Below are 16771 nucleotides of genomic sequence, written 5' to 3'. Positions count from 1 at the left end.
CTTGTTCAATTTGAGACCCATCCCATGTGAGAGAGCCAAATCCTGACACTATTAATGATACTATGCTAAGCTTGCAGACAGGAACCTAGCATAACTGTTGCCTAAGAGGCTTCATCCAGCAGCCAATGGAGGCAGATACAGAGATCATTAACTAAACGTCAGGCAGAGCCCAAGGAGTCTTGTGGAAGAGTGGGGGGTAGAAGTGAGCAAGTTGGGGGAGGGGGTCAAGGACACCATGAGAAGAGCCACAGAGTCAACTAACCTGGGACCATGGGGGCTAACAGAGCCTGGGACACCAACCAGGAAGCTTGTGGGAGCTGGAACTAGACCCCATCCCTATCCTTTTGTAGTCAATGTACAGCTTGGATTTCATGTGGGCCACCGAACAAATGGAGCAGAAGCTGTCTTGGTCCCCTGCCATTGGATTCCCTTCCCCCTACCTGGTCTGCCTGGTTGGGCCTTAGTAGGAGAGGATGTAGCTAGTCCAGCTTGGACTAGATGCCACAGGGTGAGGTGGTACAGGAAGGGGCTCCCCTTCTCTGAGGAGAAGGGGAGAGGCTAATGAGGTAGAGAATCGTAAGGGTGTAACTGGGAAGATAGAAGGGGGTGGGGATCTGATCCAGATGTAAGATGAATAAAATTGTAAAAAGTTAAAACAAAAATAGTTGAGATGGCTTAGTGGTTTAAGAGCACTATGCATTTGTAGAGAACCTGGGTGCGGGTCCCAGCAACCACATGGTGTCTCACAACTACCTGTAACTTGAGTTCCAGAGATCTGATACCTTCTTCTGGCCTTTGTAGCATCCTGCCTGTATACAATTCATATAAAACCATACAAATACACATACACACACACACACACACACACACACACACACACACTCACACACACACACACTTCAAAAAAATTAACAACAGTCTGGCTATGATGTATAGAATCCTGCTATGCCAGTAATCAGAAGAGGCAGAGGCAAGGAGGAATCATGAGTTCAAGGCAGCCTGGGTCCCATTCTGATAACTTCTCTCAAAATACACAAACCACCTTCCAAACAGCAACAGTAACAACAACCCTGAGTAAACAACAGTAACAATAAAAGACTAAAATAACAGTTTAGGGACATTATTGAAAAATATTACACACACACACACACTCTCTCTCCTCTCTCTCTCTCTCCCTTCAAGATACACATCAACAATTGTCCATTACAAAGCAATACTCCTTAAAACCTTCTTTCCTTTATTTTTGAGAAAAGATCCACTATTTAGATCAGTGATTCTTAACATGTAGGTTGCAAACCCTTTTGCAGTCAAATGACTCTTTCATGGGGATCACATATCAGATATCCGGTATATCAGATATTTATATTATAATTTGCAACAGTAGCAAATTGCAATTTGAAATAATAACAAAAATAATTTTATGGCTGGGGGTTACCTAAACATGAAGAACTATATTAAAGGGTCACAACATTAAGAAGGTTGGGAACTGCTGACCAGATGATCCTGAACACACCACATGGTCTTCCTTGGCCTCTCAAATTGCTGGCTATGACAGATACATTTATTTATCTTCATTTTTCATATACTTTACTGGCTGGGGAGTTATTTAATATAGCTTTGACTTTTAGTTTGTGGCTATATAAAATCTTCTAAGGCTGAGCATAGTGTCACACACCTTTAATCCCAACATTTGAGAGGCTAATCTCGGAGTTTGAGGCCAGCCTGGTTTACATATCAAATTCCAGCCAGGGAGACATAATGAAACCTTGACTCAAAAAAAAAAAAATCCTCTGAGGACTAAAATATATAGAAATACTTTATACATTACCCCAAATCAAATAGACTTTATCCATTTAATAAAGTCAAGCAATAGGAATAGTGGCTAGTTAATGTAGGATTCTGTTTGTTGTTGTTTCCAAGAACAGCTAGGCAATAACAACAGCCACACAAACTCTTTGGACAACTGACGTTTCTAGTGTGTGTGTGTGTGTGTGTGTGTGTGTGTGTGTGTGTGTGTGTGTAGTCAAGAAATCTTACTTTTATACTCTTTTATATTCAAACTATCTTTAAAAATTGTCAACCTAACCTCAAACATTTTTGCATTTTTCTTCTTCCTTGATTTACTTTACTCCTTTTCTAAGATGCTGAACGTGTTCTGTGAGGTCACCAGTCCACCCACTCTCTGCCTAGTGCAGGAGTCGGCAGTGGGATTCCATAGCACGCTGCTTCCGTTTGTGTCCTCCATCCTGGGAGATGCAACTCCCTGTTTGTTCTGCTGTCTTTGCTGCCACAGCCTCCTGTCCAGTCCTGACCCCCCTGACAGCTTCTTATTAGATCTACCATTAATTGTAGTGCTCTTTCGGATTTCTATACAAGGCTTCCTTTCTTGCCATGCTATGCCATCTCATCCCAATAAACATTTCAGTGACCATTTGTAAGAGGTGACCTTCCTTCACACACCCTGCCCATACACCTCTCCTGGTGATCTCCTAGATCCACTGATATCCATTAACCTGTTTGTACCTCCTCAACTGTTCTTCCTGTGCTCATGATTGCTCTGATTTGTCCCAAACTGGAGGCAAGTTACAACATCTGATAACACCAGCCCCCTGTTTATATCTAATGTGGAAGCCATGCAATTTCTCAAACAGCTTACTCGGCCCTGGAGGGGCTGGCTCCTGCCCACTCCCTCTCAAATTCCTGTCATCCTTCTTCTACTTGAATTATTGTTACACATATGTATATAGATACAGATAGATCACATCTCAGTACTAGATCCGAGATCTCCAATGAGTTCCTGAAACCAAGCACTCTGCCTTACCCCCTCCAATATAAGTCAGGATAGGTGGTATGTGATATTCTAGCTTAAGGCGAGAGATGTTGTCTTTCACAGGAGAGGAAGACTTTGAATCACCTTTAAGAGCTGGTTACAGACAGGCAAGGGTAAAAGGACAGGAACAAATGACTTGGACAAGGCTGGCTTCTGTGATGCCTCACAACTTCACTAAAGCCACCTGAGCACACACTGACTCCTGTGCATGTGAGCTGTGAACAGAAATGGAAATGAGTTGTATACTGAGCTTAGAGATGGGACAGAAGAATGCTCTTGCATAAGGAGAAGGGAAACTACTGCTATTTGCCACTGTGCCACACGTTAGGGATAAATACCTAACAAGACCCACATTCCGTGAGACTATGCCGGGGCCTGGCAAACACAGAAGTGGATGCTCACAGTCAGCTATTGGATGGATCACAGGGCCCCCAATGGAGGAGCTAGAGAAAGTACCCAAGGAGCTGAAGGGATCTGCAATCCTATAGGTGGAACAACAATATGAACTAACCAGTACCCTCTGGAGCTCGTGTCTCTAGCTGCATAGGAATCAGAAGATGGCCTAGTGGCCATCAGTGGAAAGAGAGGCCCATTGGTCATGCACACTTTATATGCCTCAGTACAGGGGAACGCCAGGGCCAAGAAGTGGGAGTGGGTGGGTAAGGGAGTGGGTGGGGGAGGGTGTGGGGGACTTTTGGGATAGCATTGGAAATGTAAATGAAATAAATTCCCAATTAAGAAAAAAAGACCCACATTCCTCTTATAAAACTGCAGCCTACCGACAGTGAAACAAAACAAAACAAAACAAAACAACAGAAACAAAAGTCCCATGAAATCAATACATTATATTACAGTGTGGTGTCACGGAACACTGGGTAGGGCATTCTTAAAGTATACAGGGCTAGGAAAGCTTATTCAGAAAGGACAGCTTATGAAACAGATTGAAATGCCAAGAGAGGCAATGGGAGAGGGAACACCAGGAGTGACACTAAAGCATGTTGAGGTGGCACGGTGGTGTAGTACATCACAAGAACTCAGAGTCCTCTTCCCCTTGGTTTCCTATTGACCAGAGTTTAGCTTCAAGGAAAGTGTCTATAAGAGCAGATCTCTGGCTCCAGAGATTTATCAGGTGATGTGCTGGGGCGGGTGGTTCCAGAGTCCACAAAGAGGAAAGGATATCAGAAGGCACTATAAACATAGGGGGCTTAGAGTTTTCTTTAAACAAGCTGTTTTCTTTAAACAGCTCACCGTGAAGATACTCGACTGGAGTTTTTTTGTTTGTTTGTTTGTTTTTTGGTTTTTTTGTTTTTGTTTTTTTTTTTTTTTTCTTCCAAGACAGTGCTTCTCTGTATAGCCCTGGCTGTCCTAGAACTCACTTTGTAGACCAGGTTGGCCTTGAACTCAGAAATCAGCCTGCCTCTGCCTCCCCAGTGCTGGGATTAAAGGCGTGCACCACCACACCCGGCTCGACTGGAGATTTTAATTGAAGTAAAGGAGCAGACCATGAAAGAGCTTGAGAGTGGGAATCCAGGGTATTACTCAGAACATGTTAAGCTTGAAATGATAACTAGACACTCATGTTGTATATAAAAGCATGCACTCGAGGACACATGACTGAGACAGAAATACACCAGGGAGTCATTGACATAAAATTGGTATTTAAAGCCACAGCAATAGATGGGTTGCCAAGGAGGGACCATAGCCAGAGAAGAGAGGGCTTCAGCACACAGCCTGGGGCATGCAGACACTGCAGGAGAGGCCAGCTGGGAGGAAAAATGAGAAACGAGGAATGCAGAATTATCCAATGCAAGAGGAAAGCAGTACAGCGGGAAGGGCAAAGTGTACACCAGCCCTATACAGTTCTGTCCATCAAAGAAAATGGACAGGGAGGTGACTGGTGAATCTGCCGCCATGGGAGTCACTGACAACATCACAATGTTCACTGCTAAGTGGGGGCGGGGAGTGGTATGCTGAGATGGAGACCGGTAGGCTAGGCAGAGACCCACTCTGTAGCCATGTATGTATAGTTAAGTTTTAATATGTGTGTGAAATTAAGATGGAGAAAGAATGGCTAAAGCACAGGTGGGCCAAGGAGAGTTTGTTTTCAGGTGACATGAAAAACCTGCCATAGGCCACATGCTTGAACACTGCCTTCAGCTAGTGGTGCTGTTTTGGAAGGCTGTAGAACAGTAATGAGGTAGCTCTCTGCTGGAAGAGAGAGTCGACTGGGAGAAGAACTTGAGGGTCTGTGTCTAGACCCAGTTCCTGTCCACTATCTGCTTCCTGACTGACCATGAGATGTAAACAGCCAAAGTTGAGATTTTTGTGACCATGCACTCCCAGCCATGGTAGGCTATATCCACCTGGAACTGTAAAGCCAAAAGAAATTCTTTCTTGATAGGGACTTCATCAAATTAGATCAGAGAGCACTAGATGGAACAATGGGTAAAAATCTTGCTATGCAACCACAGAGACCTGAGGGATGAAGGAGGCTAGTGACTACTCAGTCTATCTGAAACAAACAAGCTCAAGGTTCAGTGAGAGGCCTTGCCTCAAGAAAAAGAAAAAAAAATGGTTGAGGAAGATGTAAAGTCAACCTCTGGCCTCTGCACATATTTGTACACACACACACACACACACACACACACACACACACACACATACACACACACACACACACACACACATCAGATCAGTTTCTAGTTGCTGAGATGTTTCAGAGATCCTCTTATGGAGTAGGACTCTGTCGAAAGGACCTTCCATTGGGCTGCTCTGATTAAGTACAGAAGGGTCACAGCCCTCTAGGGAGTGGGTGCCTCTTTCTCCAGAGGAATGTTGTATAAAAATAAACCCTCCAGGAATCTCAGGCCTAGGGGAATCCCATGATTCTGATTCACTTCACTGAGGGAGGCTGCTGGAGATCAAATGCACCTTAATGTCCCATGATTGTGAGTATTTTGCATGAAGAAATTTAAGCAGAAGTGACAGGGCTAAGTGAGGACCTGCCAACATGCTTTAGGACTTCTGGAAAGATTTGCGAAGCCGGGCCACCAACTGCAGCCTTTGCACGGCATTGTCTACACTATTCATAGGACCCTCCTATCGGACATCAGAGCTGAGTCACAGTTTCCACTGTGATGATTATGTGGTTATGGGTGCAGCCTTGGTCTGTGAGACATTAGCATGAAAAATATTCATTAATCACCTACCCACGACTAGCCTAAATACAGATGGATTGGGCATGATTTGATTTATAGAGTGTTAAATGATCCAGCCATATACCAAAAAATGTTCCTTGCATAGGTCTTCATGAAAATTGTCATCTTCAGAAGCCTTCATTTGAACTAATGACTGTAATTCTAGCAGGTCTTGTGAGGTATATAAATACATAACTTGAAAGATAAAGCATTATCAAGAAGGATTTGTGACTATGTTGCCATAAATCCATTTGTTTAGAGAAATAAGGATATTTCAAGCAACAGACAGAAAAGCTGGATCAGTCATCCCTGCACCGGGGAGGCTGAGGCTGGAGGATAATGAGCTGCAGGCTAGCCTGGGCTACATAGTAAGTTTTAGCTTAGGCTGGGTTGTGGAATAACACCCTGTCTCCAAAAAAAAGTCTTTGTATGAGAGAGAAAGAGAGAGGGGAAAAAGAGAAGAAAGAAAAGAAGGAGGGAGGGAGGAGGGGAGGGAGGGAGGGAGGGAGGGAGGGAGGGAGGGAGGGAGGAGGGAAAAAAGGAAGGAAGAAAAGAAGGAGGGAAGGAGGGAGGGACAGAAGGAGGGAAGGAAAGAAGGAAGGAGGGAGGGAAAAAAGAGAGGGACAAAGAGAGATTGTGTGTGTGGGGTGTGTGTGTGAGAGAGAGAGAGAGAGAGAAAGAGAGAGAGAGAGAGAATGGAAAACAAATGGCAATTCAGCAAGGCCAACTTCCAGATTGACTCTAAGCCATGTGTGGCAGGAGCTAAGCATGACATTACTAGGCTTCTACAGGGAAGGAAATTCATCTTGGAGAAGACCAACAGTTAGCTTCTCAAAAGTACTATAAAGGTAACAGACACATGTGCAGAAAATTAAAATAACAATATAAACCTACTAGTGGAAAACTCTTCCATGGTACCATGGCGAGAACGGAGCCGGCATTTTCCCTTTCGTTTTTTCTATGTCTAGGTCTCTGTATCACAGCCTTGCTGTCTGTAACAATTGTAACAACACACAGGTTGCCTTTATCCATGAGCTTTTATATACCTACAATTGCCAACATAACATGTATAATTTCTATTAATCTTTCACTTATACTTTCTGACATTCTTTTGTAAAATTCATGAGCATTGTATTTTAGAGTCATAAGAAATTTTCAACTGCACACGCCATCGGTCACTTAGCAGTTCCGCTACAGCTGGGCAGGAAAGCCTTTCTGCAGCAGCCTACAGGGAGTCGGGGGCTAAGCTATGGCTGTCTCCATACAAATGTATTCTGAGTTCAGGTTTGCCTCCTTAGGCTGTAGCAGGCTAAACTACATGAAAAGTGGGAAAACAGTTCTCGGAGTTCTCAAAACATGGTGGCCACATCACTTTTGGTACAGCCAAAGCTTACACTACTGCGAGAGATGACAAGGAGAGTCTTTGAAAACTGTGATTTCCATGCGACTCTGCAGAGGTGGGTGAGCCCCAGAGGCTAGAACTGTGTCTGCCACGGAATACAGCAACTTAAAGTGATTATTCTCTAGAAGGGATAATGGCAAGAAACTTAGTCAAATAGACAATAACTGGTGATCTATAAAAGTTGACAATAAGCATAAGGTTGTTTTTTAAGTCTATTAAATAACCCGCTTTTTTTTTAGAGGGGCATTCTAACAACACATTTAATTTTATCAATACATACACACACATTTACATCAAACACTATTTCTCAAATATACATTTTTATATCATTAACATAAATGTAGGATGTTCAGATTAGCCAATCAACAATATCAAACAATGTTTTGGATGCATGGCAGACTGAACCGTTTGCAGAAGAGAAACAGAGCCTGCAGTTTGGGGCAGAATTACTGGAATTACTTCAAGTATGTACATATTATTAGTGGGAGTTCATGAGTAAAAATCACGAGGCTGCTGGTGGAATCACCGAGGGCAGAGTCAAGCTCTCACTTCCACAGAAATTATGCAGGTGGGAGAGCCATGTGCTGGGTGGGCCCCTGCTTAGTTTATCAAGTCAAAAGGTGTATTTTGTGGTAGTTGTTACCCCAGCAACACAACACAGTTGCACAGACACAGAAATCTTGAGGGCAAAAGGCTTTCTCCTTCCATGGAGGTCAGCAAGGGGGTGGATGAGGTAGCCGGACTAGTCTTGAGACTCTCTCTCTCCCTGGAGTATGACAGCTGGCTACAAAGAAGCCATTGGTTAATGCACCCAAGCTTAATAGCAAAATGCAACCTGTTTCCACATTGCTCAGCTGGGATGGTTGCAAGTCTTCCATGGTTTTTCTGACCTCAGAGCCTAGTGTCTCCATCTTCCTAGGCACTTACTTTAACTGTAATTTTCTACTCTGGGAAGTGTTTACATCTAAATAGATCATAAAGGAAATAAAAGTCAGAAGATTGAAAGCCACAGGAGAAAACAGAGGAGGAGTGTGTGGAAAGTTCCTTTAAAGAACACACTTCATTAGCTCGGTGGCTGGATTTTGGTATCTAGACTTGGCTACAGGACTCCCTGGCGAAGCTCAGGGCTGGCCGCTTGCTGATCAATGTGCCACTGTCGTCAGATTTAATGCAATATTTGGCTCAGGCCTTTTAAAAAATCCCCTATTCCAGCTAAAATATTTACACAGTCCTATGTGTCTCACTTAATGCTTGTTAAGCAATCGTCCTTTAAAACTCCACAGACTCTTGTAAATCTGTCAGGAGAATTGCGGCCTATAAACAAGGCTTCACATAAAGAGGGCCACATTGTCAATTCGCTGGGAGTCAGGGTTTCTCAGGATTTGTCTGAAAATAAAGATGAAGATCAGAAATAGTTTAGAGTGGGTAACAAAGTGGCCAATGGTCTCCCTCGCTGTACAATGGGATGCTTCCAGACACTGACCTCTGCTGTTTGAAGCCACGTTCTCCTGTAAACCTGTCACGGATCCTACCTTGCTCTTGAGTTATGGCAAAAGAGAGCTGCAGGTCCAACAGCCCTTGGTAGTCTGCATCCCAGGGTCTGACCACTTAGAGGAGATGAGCTGCTGAGACTTTCAAGTGGAGGCTATTATGTGGTTACATGTGAGTTCTGTGGTGTATGTTAGGGAAAACGAGGGGCTGTGAGACGGCTGATTTGATGATAAGCAGAATTCTCTGAGAAAGGCTAGATGTGTTATATAATAAAGCTAGAAGTGATCACCAAATTAGATATCAGCCCTTATGCTAATGAGCTAAAAATAACTTTTAAAGGACCATCTGAGCTCTCTCCTGCTGTCCTGGGTGTGACAGGCATTTGACTCTGTGTCCAAGAGGTGACCAGCTACTTGTAATACAATTGTACAAGCTGTTCAATTACTTATTCTTACTTGCTTAGCTAGCTGTCTTATTTTTGCCGTTTCATCTAAGAACTTACCATTATGGATTGTGGTTTACAATCACTTTTAAAATGGATTTAAAGATGAAAAATAATTTTTAAAATGTACACTATTCATTTGAAAGGTTGCCCTAAGCTTCAAATATTCCATTTTGGATTGGGCTCCCCACCCAAAGGGAAATATGGCTTTGGATTTGTCAAGCACAGTAAGTCCACGCTACAGAACCACCCTGAGATAAGCGGTAGCAGTATTTTCTGATGCTCTCTGTGTGGTTGTAACTGGGAAGGGCTTTAGAAATGCATCTGTGAGGCTGTAGAACAGAAACCAGAGCACATGGCATGCATCGTCCCACCCTAGTCAGATCCGGAAGCTAAACCGTTGCCCTTACAAGCAATCCGATCCTGTTCCTAGCAGGAGAAAAAAAGAAATCTGAAAACAACTAGGGGTAAATTTCTTCCATAGAAGTGTGGAAAATATTTGTTCTTAAAATGTGTTTCTAAATGGCTTGATATTTCAGTGAGTTTATTTAAAATTAGCAGTTAGCTCAGCGCTTAAAATAAATATTTGCTGAAAAAATAAACACATTGAAAAGGTTGAACAAGGTCCTCCTACCCTGCAGATTTTTCTTTTTTATATACTGAGGGATTCGATGATGGTTTTAACAACCATCAAAATGATCCGGAAAAGTAATTTAAAAATACAAATGGTCAGGTCTCGTGTGTTATCCAGCGCCCTAGATTTCCATTGGTTGTTTCCTCTCTGTGTTCTTGACCAAGGATGGTTGGTGGTCCTACTCTTCTGTGGTCCTCCAAACTTATGTGGACATAACATATCTCTGTCTAACTCCTTCAAACTACTACAAGGTCTTAACCTTTACAGTCCAGAGCAGATCACCTTTATGTTTCCGTCTCATCCTGTCAAAGACTCTAGCAGCATTTCTGCGTTAGACTTTCTCCTCCCTTTTTCATGAGAACCCCCTGAGTTTGGTCCTGTTACGTTCTCCATTTTTTACCTATGGTGAGAAAAGTCACACAGATGATCAGTAGCTGAGGCAGAGTCTGAGCCCAGGGTATCAGCCTCCCTTTGTGCCATCCTGCTCTTACCTCTACAGCCTCCAGGGAAGTTCTGGAAAAACTGGGCCACTAGTGCACATGCCTCAGGGACTCTATCGGCCCCAGGGAAGCATTAGCCAAACCTCCAAGTGTTGTTATGGGGATCCCTTTATTTGAAATAGGAAGCAGAGGGCCTAGTAAGAGGTGAGGTTTCTAAGTGGCATGAAACCATCAAAGCCAGGGTTGCCAGTTACCATGTAGGTCCACTGAGCGTCCCATGAATAATTAAAAGTCAGAGTGACAGCCCACAGGCCCTGTCCACCTAAAACCAAGAAGTCTTAGGGAGAACCCAAGAAGAAAGGCACTGGATAAAACTCCCATTCCCTTTGGTCTGATTAAAAAGTCTGATTTCAAAAGCTCTCTTTCTAATTGCTCATTTGGTTTTCTGACAAGACAGCTTTCACTTGTGCAGTGTGAATCTTCCGTGAGATCCTAGATACACAATTTACTTGGGTGAAAAAATGTTTTGGTATTCACAAACACCCACAAATCTTCTGTTTAGAAAATATCTGGACCTGGTACAAGTTCATGATGCTGTAGCTGGCTTGGCAACTGAGATGGGAGAGTCAGGCTTGGCGGCATGAGCCTAGGCTTACCGGTTCCTGTCTGAGACTTTGGTGGAAGAATGGCTGAACCATCATACCAGTGTAACTTTATGGATACCTCCTTACTCCTTTTTTAATCAGACTTGCCAAGTTAATGATCCTTTCCCAATACCAACTCAGGTTAAAAGCTTGCAGCTCATAGGCCGCTGTCTGGTGTCCCTGCAGCTCATAGGCCGCTGTCTGGTGTCCTTGTGAATTTGTCCCTGTCAAGAGCAGCTGTGGTCTTTCAAAACTTGATTGTTCTAGCTTCTCATTTTACGGAATTTATGTAATTTACATATGATTGTGTAAAGTTCTGCTTGTATACCTTTAAATGAAAAGGGTGAAATGCTATTGCTAAACATAGGTATAGGAGATCAATGGAGAACCGAAAGCCATGGCAGCACAGTGTGGTGACTCGAGGACAGGATGAGGGCATGGATGGAAAAAGCAGTGAGTGCCATAGAAACCCTGAAGTCTAGTACTAGAAATGTATTAGCTTTGACAATTACTCCACAGCGATCCACGGTGCTGAGAGTGGGAAGCTGCATGAGGGCTCTATGAGAATCACCCACTAACACTATGCAATGTTTACATTTTAATCAGTTAACGTTACTCCAAAACCAAAAAAAAAAAAAAAAAAGGCATAAAATAGCAAGATAGATTTTAAAGGTTGAGAGCAATTATAAAGATCTAGAAGGTTTTATGTGGTATCTGTGAGTCATCACCCCACTTTAAAAGCAAAAAGGAAATGATGGAAGATCTGGTATGGGTGTAGCCTGTGTGGGGGACCCTGGAGGGTCACAGTTGATTCACAGTCAAGGAAAGGAAGCCCATTCTAGACTAAACGGTGAGGGGTACAAGTTTCCGTTGCTATGACTACCTGCTTTGGCCATTTTTGTCCCCATGGGCAGGATACTACGCTGGATATGGGTTCTATTTTTAGGCACTATCAAATCAAGAATGCTCGAGGCATGGATTAATTCAAGACAGATTTTTGAGAATCATTTATAAAGGGCACACCTGAGATCTGAGCCTGATAAAAATTTATAATTGGCTTTCATATCCTGTAAGTGTTCAGACTCCTTGGGGTTTTCAGTTATTTCAAGTCACTTAAGTCTAGAAATACACTCAACAACCCACTGAATAAGAGTTTTGTAGCGTACACTAAGACAACACAGCAATAACAATTTAATAGTATCAAAGTTAGACTGTATCTTCAGAATTACTTCTAATGGCACCTGTTTTGCCTTTCCACAGTAACAGCCTCTGTCAGGCGCTGATGGACTCACCATCTCTCTGGTCTGTCAATCTTTGAATAGCTTTGAGGTCTGTTTCTTGAAAGAGTTGAGCCACTAATGCTCGTTGGCATTGCTAGGCATTAAGGAATTAATCTCTCTGGGATTGCCAATTTCTCTCTGGGAGCAAAGTTAACAGTTGTCTTAGTTAGTATTTTATTAGTGTAATAAAATCTATGGTGAAAAGCAGCTCAGAGAGGAAAGGGCTTACGTCATCTTAAACTTCCAGGTAATAGCCAACTACGGAGGGAAGCGAAGGCAGGAACATGGAGGCAGGAACTGAAGCAGAGATCAATGGAGGAACACTACTTACTGGCATGTTCCTCCTGGCTTGCTCAGCCTGCTTTCTTACATAACTCAGGACCACCATCCCAGGAATGGCAGCACCCACACTGAGCTGGGCTCTCCCACCTCAGTCATTAATCTACAAAATGTCCTCAGGCTTGACCATAGGCCAATCAGGTGAGGACATTTTCTCAACTGAGGTTCCCTTTTCCCCAAATCACTCTTGATTGTGTCAAGTTGCCAGAACCAGCAAGTAGCTGAAATTGAACCATTTCTATCATCAGTGATTTGTCTGATTATCCATTTACTCATTGAATACAGAGTGAATAGTGAGCATATGGCCTGTCCTGTTGGGCATAATACAAATAAACTAAAAATGCCATGCTAAATATATACTTACAATAGAGGTGGATGACAGAAGAAGGTAAATTTACAGAAAATAAATAGAAATTAAGAGCAACATCAAAATAGAGAGCTGCAATAGAGATCTTGAATTCCAAGTGACTTCTAGGCCTGGGTAGGCAGAGAAGGCTCGAGTCATGGAGCCTTGCAGCCAAAGGGAATAGGTCCTGCAAAGATCCTGAAGGAGAGACAAGGTTCATCAGGTTGGAACCAAAGGAAGTATGATGTGGCTAAGGGGGAGGGACTAGATGGGATGGGATGGGAGTGGCAGAGGTAGAGGAAGTAAGGGTGGCATCTGGGGTCTATGGCTATGAGTTTAGATCTGATGCTGAGAACAAGTACCCAGGTGCTGGCAATCTGTCTGATGGGTGGTCACTGAGGTCTGGAGTGGGAACAGGGAAATGTGCTAGCAGCATTTCAGCCAACTGAGGGCGTGCTGTGCAAAGATGGAAGCAATAGAGAGAAGCCAAGGCACTCTGAAGGTGAGTGTGAAGAGAGCCCACGGATGGACGGAAGTTCATATGCAAAGGCACGATGGTAGTAGAAGGCCCCATGTATTGTGCTCACACTGTACTGAGGGATTGCCTTCATATGCTTCTGTAAATTCTACAGAACTCATGAGAATGAGTAGTAGTACCTTAATTTTAGTTCTTGGATCCTAGAAGGTGAGGAAACCCAACAATGTGCCAAGAGTTCCACAGTTTGTAAATCAAAGATTTTAACTCAGGACTTCTGACTCAGACTTTTCCAGAAAAGGAGCTCTTATTTTTATGGTTATCAAAGAAAAACAAACAAACAAAGAAACGAACTAAATTCTCTTAACCACGCTGCTTTATAAACACAGAGTGAAACAGTACAAAGTGGGAGGAGGAAGCCAGGACAGCAGAACTCAACCAACTCATGCCTACTACCTGGAGATGGCACAATCATGGCTCCAAAGGAAAACATACACTTCTTCCATTAGTTTAATGGACGAGCCAAGCCTCGGTTCCCGTATCCCTCATCCTCTCTGTATAATTCATCTCTGAAGGCATTCCACTTGGGAGATGTGTGACCTTTATCCACTATGCCACACTTAATCGGATGCTTCGCCTGAAAAGTCACAGTGCCGTGCAGCTTTTCACACCCACAGCCTTTCTGAAACATTTAGGCCAGTTCCTTAAGGCCTGTTTTGTTGAAATCATTTTACAAAAATAAATCATATCAAAGGTTTTTTTTTTTTAAAAATATTTCTAAGACTTTGCTTGCAAGACTAAATATTTTTAACACCATGGCAACATGGTCAGGACTCTGGCTAATGTATTCAGTCTTGTACCAGAGTTCATATTTAATAAACTTCTGCCATGGACGAGTGGGCTGCAAAGACGCAAGGAGCTAATAAATTAGGCATGGTCAATAATCATTCAACTCAGATCTTCTCTAGCTTCCTCACAGGTGATAAATGAGCCAGAGTTGTCCCAGTGGATCAACTGCCCATGTCTCTTGCAAGAACTACCCCCAGCTGATACGTGCTGTAGGTCTTCATCATGTTCCTCACACCGGACCTCGCAGTACTCTCCCAAGCTGAGCTTGGTAGAGGAATATGATCTCTTCACTGTTTCAGCTGAGTTTCACAGAGGCTAGGAATGTGTCAAGCTTAGATACCTTATCCTGTGGTCAGCAGGTGGCAGGATCAGAGCCTCCTGAATCCCTGAATTCAATGCATGGCTGAACTATAGCTATCCCATGAGGGAACTGGCTTATTGTTATTCGTGGGGAAGGGCTGTGTATAGAAGGTACATACACACTTAGTTTATATAATAAACACTATGCAGGCAAAGAACAGCATCTCTCCTTCTTTAGCCTGTTAAGTCTCGCCTCTTCCGTGGCACGACTTTTCACCGACTTAAAATAACCATTTTGGAATTTCACTGCACAACTCTTGGCACTTTAAAATTTTTCTTTGTGGAAGCAAATGATGGTGTTCTCTTCCCTTCATTCTCTCCTTTACCTCCACCATCCAAAGTTCTATTGTCGTTAAAACTGAACCTATTGTCAAAAACTGCTCCCCTTCCCCCACGTGCTTATCATTAAATGAAGTTGCACTTATTGGTGATTAAGTACATTATTTGTTCCGCTTATGACATTCAGGCACACGAGATGAATTAATTGGACACTTAAGAATATTATGGAAAGAGAGGCCCATTGGTCATGCAAACTTTATATGCCCCAGTACAGGGGAACGCCAGGGCCAAAAAGTGGGAGTGGGTGGGTAGGTGAGTGGGGGGGAGGGTATGGGGGACTTTTGGGATAGCATTGGAAATGCAAATGAGGAAAATACCTAATAAAAATATTAAAAAAAAAAAAGAATATTATCCCTGATTCCATTGCTGTGACCTAGCCTGGAAGGGTTTTCCCTATGTACCTGCCTGTGATCCTGAGTTCTTAATCTATCCTGGGGACATTTCATGTTCCTTGTCTACTGGGCCTTTGGTTTCCCATAACCAGTGCCTTCTGCCTAGTGGGTGAGCAGGTCTCTGCGAGCATTCTGAGAATGGCTGCATATGGAGATCAGAACTTACATTTCTCACAATGCTGTGGGTCTTTCCTTATGTCTGACTGATAGTAGAGTGGGCGCAGGAATCAGCACTGGGAGAGATACTCCCCAGAATGATATCTTTCATAGTTCCCTGGCAATGGTATGATGCTTTCTACCTTGTAGGACAGTTACTGTTTACTGAGTGCTCTTGAATAGAAAAGCTTTCCCAGTGTGCAAACAGTTTAGCTGATTTGGTGAATTAATATTTAAAATAACATATTTTAAGCTTCCCCAAATCTTTAACCTAATTATTCTATTCCCTGAGAGTAGACAACAATGTATGCTTTTAAGTGATAAGCTGGATAGTGGTGGTCTGTGACTTTAATCCTAGTACTCAGGTGGCAGAGGCAAACGATTCTTTGGAGGCCAGTCTGGTCTACAAGTGAGTTCCAGGACAGCCAGGCCTACACAGAGAAATCCTGTCTCAGAAAAACAAACAAACAAGCTAACAAACAAGCAAATACTAAGTTGTAAGTATAAAAGTCACACATTCCCATTAAAAGAATTGAACTATGTCTACTATACCACTCTATGCCTATGTTAAAAGTTATATTCTAAGCTATATATAAAATCATATGCATGATATTTAACCATACCACGATCCTTGGGAAAATATAGAGCTATATGAATGAATTCATCTACCATTTCATACGATGATGCATTGACTATAGTTGAAATTGAGTTTCATATATGTACTTTTATATCCATTTATAATTACGATTTTGAGGTAGAAGTTTCTAGGTATGCACAAAGAGAGACCTGACCAGTAGCTCTGGGCTAACCTGGTTGGCACATAAAATAAGAACCCAAGAACTAAAATGCCTATAATTGGATGGGACTCGGAACGTGGCTCAGTCTGCAAAATGATCACCACACAAACAAGGGGACCTTAATGCAATAACTAGCACCCAGGTGAAAAAAGCCAAGCACAGAGACTAGACAGGCCTAAGCCAGATAGGGGCCTAATGCTGAGAGGGGAAGTGGACACAAGGCTTCATTCCTAACTCAGCAGCTCTCCCCAGTTGACAACTACTCACAAAGGAAAAACTAGTTTTCTCCCAGAAGTCAGTAGTTATAAAAACTCACTTTAGGCAGGCCCCATACCCGGCAGTTGATGCCCACACAAAC

The 16771-nt window shown here is 42.9% G+C and overlaps 1 protein-coding gene across 6 annotated transcripts in view; it reads right to left on the bottom strand.

Annotated features, from left to right (window-relative positions):
- Fmn1 (formin 1) overlaps positions 1-16771 on the bottom strand; it is a 389105-nt gene that overhangs the window by 89003 nt on the left and 283331 nt on the right. The window lies entirely within an intron of this gene.

The sequence above is a fragment of the Mus musculus genome, chromosome 2 (genome assembly GCF_000001635.26).
Source record: "Mus musculus strain C57BL/6J chromosome 2, GRCm38.p6 C57BL/6J".
Lineage (NCBI taxonomy): Eukaryota > Metazoa > Chordata > Mammalia > Rodentia > Muridae > Mus > Mus musculus.
The sequence above is the reverse complement of the archived record's forward strand: the minus strand, read 5'-3'. Positions and strand labels throughout refer to the sequence as shown.